At 40.2% G+C, this 14096-nt stretch overlaps 1 protein-coding gene across 1 annotated transcript in view; it reads left to right on the top strand.

The window, feature by feature from the left end:
- The first annotated feature begins 1585 nt into the window (after window positions 1-1585).
- Window positions 1586-14096, top strand: part of PRDM1 (PR/SET domain 1) — a 116207-nt gene continuing 103696 nt past the window's right edge. Inside the window, exons 1-2 of the mRNA XM_034765957.1 lie at window positions 1586-1670; window positions 2348-2387. The gene's annotated coding sequence lies outside the window, so the exon portion shown is untranslated. The remainder of the gene's footprint in view (window positions 1671-2347; window positions 2388-14096) is intronic.

Genomic DNA, 14096 nt, shown 5'->3' with positions numbered 1-14096 from the left:
GTCTCCACGCCCCGTCCACCCATCTTCCTTTTTTCTTTCTATTTAAGAAAATGTGCTTTACTGCAAGAACTCCCAGCCCCAGGGCTGTAATCTCTGCGGGGGCAGCAGAGCTAAGTCAGTGCCACACGCAACTGGACTGTTCGCCTGTCCCTGCTGGGACTGGGGCTCGGGAGGGCGAGAGTGTGTCTTAGTGCGTGTGCTTTGAGCTGTACTGACAACAGGAAGCCAGCTGGGGAGTGAGGGGAGTTTTCAGGGCTCATCAATCACCTCTATCTTTTGGGGGCAACCTTTCTACCCCCTCCCCCCCACACACATCCCCTTGCTGCCCCAGTCCCATTACACCCGGCCTCCTGCCCCCTCTCCAGGAGACACTGTCACTTTCCCAGACACCCCCCTCCCAAAGGCTGTCGCCCCCCTCCCCCTTCGCAACCACCCGCCCTCACTCCCTCTGGATCCCTCGCTGTGGGACCGAAGTGAAAGTGAAGCAGCTGGGGGGGGGGGGGGAGTGTCACGTGACAGATGGGAAGCTGCCCAATCACATGGGGCTGGGCAGGGTGAAGGGGGAGATTTGGGGAGATGGCTATTCCCCCCCCCCCCCCGCACACACTCACACACCACCTCCAGGTCAATGAAGTAGCCGGGGCAGGAGCGCGGCGTGTGACTGGGGCGGCTGCTGCTGCTGGGTGCAGCCAGTGCTACTCCCGCGCAACACCCCCACCCCCCAGAGTAAACTCACCGCCACCCCGCGGCAGGGCAACAGGCCGGTGAACTCCCCCCGCCCGCAGCGTCTCTCTCCCCCGGAGGCCCGGCCCGCCGCGGGGAGACCATGAGAGCGCGAGGCCCCCCGGGCAGCTGCCCCCCGCTGTGAGGCGGTGGCGGAGGAGGGGCGGGGCCGCCCGCGGGGATTTCTAAGCTTTCTGGGGGCTGTGTCCCGCCTGCTCCCCCCGGGCTTGGTACGGCGGCCGCCCGGCTTCTTTTTGTGCTCGGGGAGTGATGAGGCAGGGGGCTCCCTGCTCCCGGCAGCCGCAGCCTCCGCCTGCCCCCCGCGCCCCGCAGGTAAGTTCGGCGCGGAGGCCAGTGGCCAAACAAGAGTGCGGGTGGGGCTGGTGGCACTAGAGCCCTGCCCCCCCCCCCCCCCCCCCCCCCCCCGCCCCCCCCGGGGGCCGCGCGCCCCACGCCCCCCCCCCCCCCCCCCCCCCCAACCACACACCCCTCTCCCTAGCTAGGGGAAAGTCTCCCTCTCTCTCACGAGCGCTTTAAAACTTTCTGGAGCATCTGCCCCTTCCAAGCTTGTTCCTATTGTTTTAATACCCCCCACCCAATCCTGCCTCCTCGTCCCAGCATTGAAGCTGCCCGGAGCATGCTTCCCTGGGGGTGTCTTTCCCCTCGCCAGATCCACACACACACACGCCAAACAACACCCCCCTTTGCATTTATTTTTGGTTTCTAAGGGATTTCTCTCCAACCTGTCTGTAGGTATGTTTGTGTAACCAGACACTGAGAGTAGCTGTCTGCTGGAGAATTAACACCGTCCTCCAAAGCTTCGTTTGCATTCAATAGAGGTGTTTGTTTTTCAGGTTTAGACCTCCAGACGGGTTGAAGAAATCGCCCGAAAGGAACCACTTGGAAGATTTTGTTTCCTCCTGTGAAATCCCACTAGACTTGAGCAGGTGGGGGATCTGTGGGGAATATTTTTGTGGGGGGCTGCCGGGGGGGGGGGCAAGGGAAGGGAACTGAAAGTGGAGAGATTCTGGGCTAGTTTTCCTCCTTTCTTCTGAATGCAGGGAAGATAGATCGAGACTCTTACTGTTGGTTTTTAAAAACAAATAATACAGATGCTGGCAGATCTCTTAGTTTTAGAGAAGTGGATTATCTCCAGGATTAACGTAAAATGTTGATGTTTGAGGAACTGCTGTTGCTCAATCCGTAAATAAAGTGGAGATGTTGACAGATTGTCTAGCCTCTGGTAAAAGAGAACAAAAACAGTTCATTTCTTAAAGGACATCAGCACTTGGGAGGGTGGAGGAGAGAGGAAGGAGTTTAACTATTAACTTTTATCTGGATTTATAAATGAGTTGAAACTCTTGTCACTGATGCTCTTTTATGTCTTTGCCTTTCCATTTTTCCCCCCTCGCACAAGATGGTGAAAGGCACATGAAAACGCTGATGCGCACATTAATTGGACAACGGGGTGATTTTATTGCTCACTAGTAAAAATAAATGTCACGGGAAAGTTGCTGTTTGTAGTTCAAACGGTGAGGAACTAGTCTGTACAAAAACTAGCAAAGTGGATGGTTGGATTCAAATTCTGCCCTGTTACATTTGGAGTTTGTTTTTATTTTTCTAGATCATTCACTTGAAGACGCTGGAGGACGAGTTGCAAAAAGGTAAGACACGTTTTCACCAAAGATTAAAATTCAAGGTCATATCGTGTATTTGTCCTGCAGCTGAGGCCCATTGTCTCAGCAAAACTCATATTTGTTCAACTGAACTCCTGATGAATGGGGTAATGCTGACCCATTACTAGGCACTATTTGAACAATTGGGGTAATATAAAGTATTTAGCAAACATGTCGTTTGTTTCAGTTATATACCGGGATGTTAGAGATGAGGAATTCTTCCTGTCCAAAGAGAATACACGTTTTCTTTAACAGGGACTCAAGAAGATGATGAAAACATGTTTTCATAGTTGGTTTTTCCACGTATGAAATTGAAGTCTAACTTCACACTTCACACAATACTCAAGGTGTCTCAAATATAAACATAATTTGAGTTTTGATATAAACTGAAAGGAAATGGTTGTGCATAAAATACCTTCTTGATCGCAGCTTTACAATGGTCAAGAAAACACTTTCTATAACTGTTGTAAATTGCGTGGTAACATCAATCTTGTTTTGATTTAAATTAAAATAGAAACAAATGTGTTAGTTTTATTTCTTTTGAGGCAGCTTAATATAAACTTTAAAAAAGTAATAAACTGTAACAAAATCATTGGATTCACCAGGAGTTTTCTACTTTTCTTAGGTTAGTCATTGAAAGCAAGAAGTTTTTTGGGGAGGGGGGGATGGTAAATTAGACAAAGCAACTGTTTGTTTATAATTGCAACATTAACATAAGCGAAACGTAGGACTACTATGTATACCTGAATTTCAAAATGAGAGCCCTAACATCTTTATGCTTTCCCATTTTTTACTATTTAGGAAGATAGTTTAAAAAAAAAAAAAAACAACTGATAGTTTTGTCTTTCTCCTCTCTGCCAAACGGAAACATAAGGAGTGAGCAGGACAGTTCAGGACAGTTCATTCTCATCGTTTATTTTAAAAGAGAAGTTTGTATGGTATTTTCAGATCTGAGGGAGTTCCTCTCTTTCTTTGCCAGCAACAAGTGCATTGATATACTGAGCTGAAGAACTTGGGCATAATGCCAACTCAAGCAATTTAAACGGCATGGTTATTAGTATCTATCCTGTCCTTATCACACAGTAGTTGTCTTTAATAAACTGAATGTCCTTCCAAGTGATAATCGTGGCTGACAAATTGGTTCAAGTTTTAACTCTCTATTCCAAGTGAATTCTGTTTTAATTGATAAATGCTAAATCTTAATTCCACCAGAGCTATAAAACTTTGCAGAATACAGAGAGGATTTTGAGGAGATTTTCTTACAAATAAGACAAATTGTGTTAATTTTCTTTTTAATTATACCATATTTACAATGCTTTTACCTCTAAACAATTTGTATTTCTGCATTTGCAAGAGGTAGTTGTTACTAAATTCCACAAATTAATACTTAACAAAAAAAGAAAATTAAAAGAGCAAATAATTTTGTTTAGAAAAATTATTTAAGCAGGTGTGATACCCCAAAATGTGAAACAAAATCTATAACTTTTGTAAAGTGTTTGTAGCTGGAAGTGATGATGAGTATAATCTACTATAGCAGCTTCACTTTGAATAACACAGTTGCACAATCCATATTTAAAAAACAAAACAAATCAGGGTCTATTTTCCTCATCAATCAGCTGGAAATGTCTTGTGAAGAAACTATTAAATTTTCCAACTGAAATAATAGTGAATTTATTTCTAGAAAGCAATTAACAAAATTTCAGAGAAATATATATTTTTCTTTGTATGATTCTAATCAATATTAAGCATTTTAAAAAAAATCTAAAAGACTTACTTGGGCTGTAATTTTTCATTACTCCTCATGTTAACATGTAATTTTTCCTTGTAGAATTACTAGGTAACATTACAATCCAATGTAAAAATATGTGAAAGGAGATGTATTAATAAAATTAACTAAAATACAGAAATATAACTGAGCATATCCTTAGGATATGAACATTTATGAAGAGATTTATTACAGAAGAGCCGCACTCTCAATTTGCTGATTCACGAACCTGCTAAATCTTGCCAAAAGCTTCAGTATCACTCATGTTCTCAGCAAACTGATAATAGCAGAGTGCTGTAGTGAGGTCTCATGTTTCTAAGTCTTCCTTACTTTTTCAAAATACAGTACAGTACAGTTACTATTATGCTTGGAAAGAGTCATAAATAGACAACTATTTTTTCAACATTAATGAACAAAACTACATTTCAGTAATGCTGTATACTTGATTTCATGTTTTATTAATTTGCAAAATTCACACCAGCGGCTAGGTTCTATCATATGTCTTAAAAGCAGCAATGGTCAATTAATAAAATTCATCAATTACTTCTCTACAAACTGTGTATTGATGAAAGACTCTTTACCATTATTTTACATTTTGTTTTAAGCTGATCAATCATACATAGTCACAACAATTGGTACCATTCTAAATGTTAACTTTTTAGAAAGTGTAAATACAAAATATTAAGTAGTTGTTATTGAAGTATTACACTGAAACACCTGGAGCTCAGAAAATAGTGCAGAAAAAAGTAACTGGCATTGTGTAGCAGATATATTTATTTATTTTTGTCATTAATGCTACTGATTCAGTTGTCCCAAATGATATTTAGAAAGATAATGTAAAATATTTAGGTACTGCATTTCCAGCTGGAACTTTGGATAGTATGATAAGTTGCTACTATTTTTTCACTAGAAGCATTACAATTATGACAATGGTTTCTAGCCTTTTGGTGCTTAAGTAAATATTGTAGTAAATAACTATCATGGATATTTGGCTTCATTTTTTTGCAAACCTCTGAGTGATGGCAGCTAATTTAGTTTCATAGTTGGCATCCTTTTCCATTTTTTTGCCTTGAATATTGGACAAAATATTTGTTTCTGTAGTTATTACACTTTTCAGTGCATGGGATGTATGCTTAACCATGAAACCATGTGGGAGCTGCCATTAAGAATTTTTGCCACTATTCTTAATTCCTTCACCTTATTCAAGTCACTCTTAGGGCACATCTTCACTAAATGTGTCATATTAGAATCCATGTTCCATTCATGTTCACAGTCATTTTCTAATATGATAAAAAAAGTCCAAAGACAAGGCTTTAAAGATCCTCTTCTGCAATGTCATGTATGAAAAATGTGTCCTAAGTCCACAGAAACACACACACAATCAACTTTGATCCACAAAAATACATTCATGCCTAAACTGAGTAATCATGTTACCATATCTCCATAAGTTGTGTTTTTCTGTTTTGGTCTCCTACCTTGTTTGCCAAGTCCATCACTTGTTACAGCTTACTATATGAACATAGTTCTTGCTACTGTGAGGCACACCACTGAAGTCATTGGGATTATTTTTAATAGTAAGCAATACACTTGGTAGGATTTGTAGAATGATTGGTCCTTATACTGTAAGATCTGCAAGGCATTTTTTATGTATTTTCTGTAAAGTGCCTGGCACTCCTGAAGATGCTATGAAATGACAAACCTAAGTACATTATCAATGTTTATATCTTTTATTAGTGCACATGCCTACAAAGCTATTTAAAGCAAAAAGAAAAATACTGTGACAAAATGGCTCTAGCTAGGGCAAGATTTGCTTTAATTGCTATGGAAGCCTTGATTCTAATTGAATTACAATTTTAATAGACAGTACCTTCTGTAAAGCTAGTGGGCTAGATCCTCAGCTGGTGTAAATCAGCATAGATACATTGAAGTCAGTGGAACTATGCCAGTTTACACCAGATGATGTTAGTGTCCTTCTTGGCTTTAACAGTTTTCCTTTAATCTTCTTGCCACTTAAAATTTTACTATGATCTACCCACATTCCAGAAGCATGGAAGAATGAAGACAGAATAACATTTTCCTTATTTCCCTCCTTCATTCAGCCTTTGGTGGCTTTTTTTCTTATAATAGGATTTATGTTTTATTAATCATATATGTTGTAATCCATCTCAGAGCTCTTAAATGTACTTGTCCTCCTTAAAATTAGATCTTTTTAATTGCACCTGAATAGAAGTGTTGTTATATTTAGAAACATTCCCCTCTTGTCTAGCTTACCAGATGTAGGTGTGTTATAAATAGCTTCCTGATGATACTGCATTTGTGATTAAAGGTTCCTAAACACTGTTGTTGGCAACCCTCTTATTAACAGCTTGTTTGATGTAAAGGAGTTTAGAAAGGGTGCCCCCACACCCACTCCCCCCTCCCCCCAAATGACTTTACTCTGTTTGCCAAATTCTTGACACTTTTCTTAACCAGGCTGTAGTATGAGTAGTAATAAGTTACAAACTTGAATCTGTACATCTTATGCATTAAGAATAGTAAGCACTACTTGGTCAGTAAAGTGGAGAAATAATTGTTTCTCTTTATCAGCTGGCTAATGAGCATTTGTGAGGGCACTGTTACTAAAATAGCTCATTTGCAACTGGTTAGGCTAAAGTTTTCTTTCCCTTTGAAAGTATAATATAATTTGGCGGATTGCTGCCTACATTCTTTTAACAGTTCTGTAAACAAAAATGTTATTTTTCTTAGCAAAATGAAGTATTACTACATGAAGTAGGTATTGTCTTTATACGGTTGTCAGAATTCATGGTTTTGGAGAGCAGAGTGAGTTTTGAGGATTTTTTTGTGTGTGTGAAAGAGGGGTGGGGGTAATAAAAAAAAAATCTTCCCCTTTTTGAACATTTTTCCACCAATAGCAGTTCAAAGAAGGGGCACTGCATAAATCTTTTTTTTTTTTTTTAAATCAGCCCCCAGTTATTCCTAGGGTTTATAATCAATAATAACTTCAAGGGGAAAAGTGTAACAAGATTAAGATATGGTGGCTCAGATACAATGGTGATGAAGGGCTATATAAATACTGTATAGATAAATAAAAAGGATGCATAAAAACACCATGATAGTAGATGCTCCAAGCAGATATGAATGTATTCAGTGAGTTTCCTTTTTTATTGACTAGCAATTTACTTTACCCGTTCCAACTTTCCTATTCCATCAGAATTATAAAATATTATAGTAAATAGGTTTAATTAATTTTAGCAAAATAATTTAATTATGTCACTAATATTTTATTGAAGCAGGAAGTGTATGAACTACAAAATTTCAACTGGCTTCCAATGGAAATATAAATAACCTATACTATGTGCAGTATTTTATTTTATTTTTTTCCCCTCAGTCAAGTGTGATATGACAGGCACAAGTACAGATTTCCCTTTTCATTCTTAGTTAGTGAAGAAACTCTGGGTAGACACTGTGCTGCAAAAGGTCACGAGAAGATGCTTTTTTTTTTTTTTTTTTTAAACTTTTCACTGCATGTCTAGATTCAATGTTCTCCTTGTAATGTGGTTTGCCAGTGAGATAAAATGTTTTGACTAAATTCTAAATTTAAGGGTAATGCTGTCAAATTGATCTTGAGTGGGACAGTTTCACAAATGTCTGTCTTTTCAATTCATTGTACTTAATATCTATTTGGGGGGAGGCTTTCAATCTTTCTTGCCTATTTTTTCTGTCAGTAAACACTTTGTGTGTTACTTTTTACCTCACTTACTCTTAAAGGGGCATTCGCTTCAATAGAACTATGACAATTTACACCAGCTGAGGATCTGCCCCAAGATGTGGTACTTCATGGCTAAGGGTCCAATCCTGCTAACATTCACTTCCAATCAGAGGTGCTGGAACACTTTTTATAGTGGGGGTGCTAAGAGCCATTGAACCAAACTGTAAACCCTGGATATAATGGAAACCACTTCAACTCAGGGGTGCTGCAGCACCTATGCGTCCAATGAAATGATGCATGGGTAGAAAACATTTTATTGTAGGCCGAATTTGGCCCTTAGATTTTAGTCCAACAAAATTTCTAGAAATCACAAAGGTGTAAGAAATAATTTGATGTGAAAGTCTTGGTTATTTCATTATGTTCATGATTCTCTTGAACTTCTGTATGTTATTTGGCATCCTCTTGCTAAAGGAGATCATGCTAATTATATAAGTTAAGGGGCATAAACTTGCATCATAGGTTTCTGTGCTGACAATGTGTCTTTTGGCTGTAAAAGGTTGCCTTGGGATTTAATATGTATACTGATAAGATAAAGCACATCTTTGTTCAGTCCTTAAGAATGTAACAGTAAGAAAACTGTACTTGATGCAATGGAGAATAATTTCTATAACAATGATTTTATGAATGCAACTTTTTTTTGTAATTTGTTAAACTGCATGAATATAGAGAGATGTGGGAGATGTAGACATTTTATGATTAATAGAGATTTTTCTTTTTTTTTGGAATTAGAATAAGAAATTTCAAAATTAAAACAGAATTTTTGCAGAAATAGTATTTATTAAAATTAGAAATGATTAGGCATTTATGTAAACTTTGCCCACAGTCAAGCAGAATACTATTGAAAGGGTTTTTTAAAAATTTTGAAAGAACTTTTGAAGCTGCTTTTTAAAAGTGACAGAAGAAATTATACATATAATCCTAGATTTGCTTTTTTTCTGCAATTATTTATTTAGGGATTGATCTTGTAGGCCTATATCAATTTAAGAGCTAAGGACATGACTCTAACACCTCCTACCCAGACACTCATTCACACATATTTAGCCTGTGCAGGGCCTACTCACATGCTTCTGTCTTGTAAATACTCAGAATGAAATCCTGGCCCCATTGCAGTCAATAGCAAAACTCTCATTGTCTTCAGCGGGGTCAGAATTTCACTCTTAGTGCCTCATTCTGCAATCAGATCTGCATAAGGGCAAGGGTGCAGTCACATGGATCCATTCTTCTTCTTTCCCAGGACATTATGGACGTAACCCAACTTCTCAAAGACTCGCTTTTCTTCTTCTTCTTCAACCTTCTTCATTGCCTCATTTTCTTCTTCTTCTTCTTCTGCAATTAAAGCTTTAATTTCTAAGGCTATGTCTATACTATCAGTTATGTTTGTATAACTTATGTCGCTCAGGCGTGTGAATAAACCACCCCACCGAGCGACATAAGTTACATCAACATAAGCACTGGTGTGGATGACACTATGTCAGTGGGAGAGCTTCTCCCACCAACATAGCTACCGCCACTCGCTGGGGGTGGATTAATTACATTCAGGGGACCATCAGCATAGAATGGCTACACTAGAAGGTTTACAGTGGCACAGCTGCATAGGTACAGCTGCACCGCTGTAAGCTTGCTTGTGTAGACATAGCCCAAGAATTTACTTCTCTGAAAATCCATATTTAGGGCAGTTGTCTCCCTGGCTTATCTTTGCTGCATCCTCACTTCATCCAATGCCTGAGAAGCTTTTTCACCCTGATTATACAGCTCTGTCAGTCTGTTCTTCAGATGTGACTCCTTTTCTGCCTTGGCCTCCTGCACCGGGTGGCTGGTGGTGCATGGCTTGTGGCTGGCCAGGCAGATACAGCAGATGTAGCTGATGTGCTCCTGGCAATAGAACTCTAGGAGCTTGTTGTGCTCCAGGCCCTTCCTCTGCTGAAGGTTCATCATGGGCAGATGCAGCTGGTGACCCCTGAAAGCCAGGCTCTCTTAGTGAAGCTCCAGGTGCTCCAGGCAGAAGGAGGCCATGAAGGTGAGGTAGGCCTTGGCAGCCACTGCCCCCAGACAGCTATCATAGGCTCAAGTCCCAGCCTTTCTTCTCCGTCTGACCACCAGCCTTGGAGCTGTAGAACTGCTCCAACACTTGGCACAGCATCATGTTCTTCAGCATGGATCCAGTCGTGGGATGAGGGCCTAACTTGTGTGATTTGAACCCAGTGGGGCTATGCACAACCATAAAGTTATTTGGGTGTGTGCTTGCAGGATCAGAGCCTTGCCTTGTAACTCCTTCCTTACTATTTCCAAATGAAAGCACATCAGCTTCTTATGGTTCTGGCCCTAAAAGAGCAGTTTTAAAAAAACTTTAACTTTATGTAACTTTAGCATCCTCATGGCCGAGATGGAGTCTGCTCTGCAGGCAGCTCTGCCCAGAAACAACGCACGCAGGAATGCAGCAGGAAAAATCCCTTCCACCCAGGGGCACCTGTTCCAAACCCCCCAGAGTGAACACCCACAGCCACAGAAAAAGTACAATGGATATAACAAAGGGAGGTATTTATTTACAGAAGGATGAGAGAAGAAAAACAACAAGGGGAAATATAGGGGGAGCAGTAGAACAGGGTTGCATCCAAACCATGGCCCCACGGGCCCAGTGGTAGCACAGTCTGGAAGGGCAGACACTGAGGCAATGAGTCTGCACACAGAGTTCAGGAGTCCTGAGCAAAGTTCCAGTCCAGTGGTGAGTTCTTGGGTGCTCCTGGTCGTCTTCAGCGCCACTGATCTTTTCCCAACAAACCCCTCCGGTGCCTTCTTCTGCTGCTCTCTGCAGAGCCACAGAGAGCAACAACCTCCCCACTTAAGTAGCTAGCAGCCTCCCTCCTTGTCCCCAATGCAGAGTCACAAGCCCCACTACTCACAGCCCCATGCAGCTCTGGGCAGCAGTGATACCGGGTCCAGCTCCGGCCTGTCCTTCTTGGGCAATTCTTCCCTGGCACAGTGCTCCTCCTGGCTCCTGTCCTGGGTTGTCCCCGATCGGCCCTGGCCTTCCCCAGCTTCAGGCAGGTTTTCTGCTGCTTCACTTTGTGAGGGCCTGCGGGCTGCAGCCCTACTCTCCCCCAGAGCTCCAGAGCCACACCCCTGAGTTTCCCTCCTTTTTTTCACTGCTCCCCCTCACCCTTAGGGAAAAAATTTAAAGGGGCCATGCTCTCTAAACCCCAAAAGGGGTTACATTTAGAGATCAATCTGTCCTCTCTTTGACAGAATCCTAAACATGCTACTTGGGTGTTTCTCTGCTGTTACTTACTTGTTTTAATATGCCTTCTATGGAATTTATTTATACCATAAGAGGAAAGACCAGAATGTCTGACCAGTTGCTGGAAAGAACATTGTTCTATAAGATCACCTAATTTACAAAAAAAATGAGTTGGGATTTTACTGAGGTAAAAACCAGTAATAGCTTTCTTCTTCCCTTTTGTAATTGAAGGGGGGGCGGGGAAATAGGTGCTGTTTAGAGTCAGGAGCTACCCTTCTAACCTCTGCAGCTCTTAAAATGCCTGCAGGTTTTTAGATGATGGCTTTTATACTTCAACTTTTGTTTTAAAAAAAAAAAAAGAGTAATGGTAGGAGTACAATACCAAACTGCTGATAAACATGGAATAAAATTGGTGGAGAGGAAAGTTGGCTATTGACTCCTCTTAGCGGTCTCTCTCTTTTCTCTCCTCTCCTGTATTGACATTGATTATTTATGAGGTTTTTAAAAGAGAGGGGAAAGTACTGCCTCCACTATAAAGCACTGAAACAGCCGATTGACCTTTAAAAGGTAGGCACACTGTCTATGGCTTTGTTGTTGTTGTTTTTTTTAACGTCCACCTCCCAAAAGAGCAGTAGTTTCTACATGAGTCTTGGAAAATATGTTGCATGCTGTTTCTAAACCATTCTTGAAGTAGTATTTTCTTCCCACGCCATTTTTTAGAAAAGGGAGTCTGAGTATCCATTTCCAAAATCCTTTCCAGTCGAAGGAGATGGGGACAGCACCTTGTACAACTAGGCCAGCTTGAGATAGTTGCTTTTTAGTTACTCTTTGAAATATTCCTTTCAAATATACTCATGCACAGTATAAGAAAACTGAGGCATGTCAGAAGCACGTATAGAACACTTTTTGACACAGCAGAAATAATAATTTTCTTCTGCGTGTTTATACTCTTGACGTTTATATAGTGTTTAATCTTTTCAGAGTCCTGTAAAACACTAATGTACAAACACATCAGTAGATGGATATGAATATTCTTAACACTCACACAATATATTAAGTTTTTTTTTAAAAAAGGCTGGGGCAAGGCAAAGCGACTTTTTTATCCCACTGTCTGTTGAAAACTAGGAATTGTGGTGCCTAAAAGGATATTTTCACATATGCTAAAGCACTCATCCCCCATTGCCACCTCTTACTGAACAGACATGGGCATGTCAAGTTAGTCTTGAGCCCAGGTCTCCTCAACACATAAAATCCAGTAGGCTGGCCCAGCACCAGATTCTTTTCTCATGCTTTTCACTATATTAGTCTGTGAGTAGTCACAGACTATCTGTAAAGTAAGCTACTACTCAATGAGTAAAAGTAGCAAAACAGACTAGTCCTATCCTTGCTTTATGCAGTGTAATATCAGGCAGGCTGTATGTGTTTAGAATACAATACTTACATTGATACTTTGTTTTCTGATACTGGTATGATCTGAGGAGAGAAGGGATCACTCTTTATTTTTTATTTTTTATTTTTTTTGAAGTACTGATTTTCAGTGCAGATAAAGGTAGTGGAATGTAACAGTTTTAGGAATGTACACCTGTGAGTATAATAGGAAAGTATCTGTTTGTGTATTTTCACCACTGACATTTAGATCAAAGGTCCTCAAGGTGTTGCTGTAGTGAGAAAAGGGAAAGGGGCCACGCAGCTTACCCACCCTGACCTTTCAACTTGCTCATTGTTAGCAAGTTTTCACTAGAAAACCAGTCGCAACTCTGCTCGGTTTGGGATGACTTTCTTTCAGGGATTTGCTTATTATGTATGTGTATTCAATTCAGGATGTGGCAGATTGAGGGCTGGTAAGTAATTAAAAGAAAAAAACTAGCAACAAAAACCTCTAGTCAAATATTGAAACTGATGCCTAATCTTTCAACGGAGTGCATTGACCTACTGTCAGAAGGACTTAAAACCATTTTGTTCAGAGGCAATGAATGTTACCACGGGACTAATGATGTTAGAACGGCTGGTGAGTAACCACAAATATATGCAAGTTAAAACAAAATAGCTAAGGAGGAAAGAAACTAGCTTCTTGTATTCCAGTTTACTTACAACTAAAAAAAACCTATGCCAAAAAGGAAGAGGATTTCTTAGTTCCTTGCAGTTTAATTAAGCACAACTTTCAAACCTGGTCTTTGCATAGCTTCCTTTTCTTTTCTTTTTCTTTTCTTGGATAATGGAGAAAGATGATCATGTGAGAGACATGGTGACACTCATTAAAACGTCTCCTTCCATTCTTTGAGTCATTGTACAGTATTTTAAAAAATCAGATTAAATTAGAGTTAGGACAATATGGTTATAATCCTGTTTAGTTTCCCTTGTTTTTATATCTAAGCTATATTGGATTTGTGCTATTTAAATCTTTAAATGTTTGACCAATACTTCTCTCTGTCCTACTCAAACTTACTTTATTAAAGCAGAGGCTTTACATATTTGTTTATTATTATAATTTTATTATTTAGACAGAGTTAATGTTTTACACTTCACTGTCAAATGTTTGCTTGCTATGATATGTCTGAATGGATTTCTATAAGACATGAATATTTTACATGAGAATTGAGGTTGCCCTTGTCACAGTCATGAGTGATTTCCTCTTGGCATTACATCAGAGTCATTTGGCCATTTTGATCACGATGGACTTCTTGGCAGCTTTTGATATGATTGACCAGGGTTTATTGCTTCAGCACTAGGGCCTTATCAACACTAGGGAATTTTATTCTAAAATTTCCACTAAGTTTAACTGAACTAGTGGCAAAATTGTAAAAATCTTAGAAAAGAAATCCTAGAGTAGACATGACCTAAAGAAAACCTCTTGTGTGTCTGGAATTGTACTCAAATGATTCAAGAAATACCTGGAAGGAAGGAGTCAAATAGTGGTGTTACACAGCT

This window comes from Trachemys scripta, chromosome 3 (assembly GCF_013100865.1).
Source record: "Trachemys scripta elegans isolate TJP31775 chromosome 3, CAS_Tse_1.0, whole genome shotgun sequence".
In the NCBI taxonomy this organism is placed as follows: Eukaryota; Metazoa; Chordata; order Testudines; family Emydidae; genus Trachemys; species Trachemys scripta.
The sequence above is the reverse complement of the archived record's forward strand: the minus strand, read 5'-3'. Positions and strand labels throughout refer to the sequence as shown.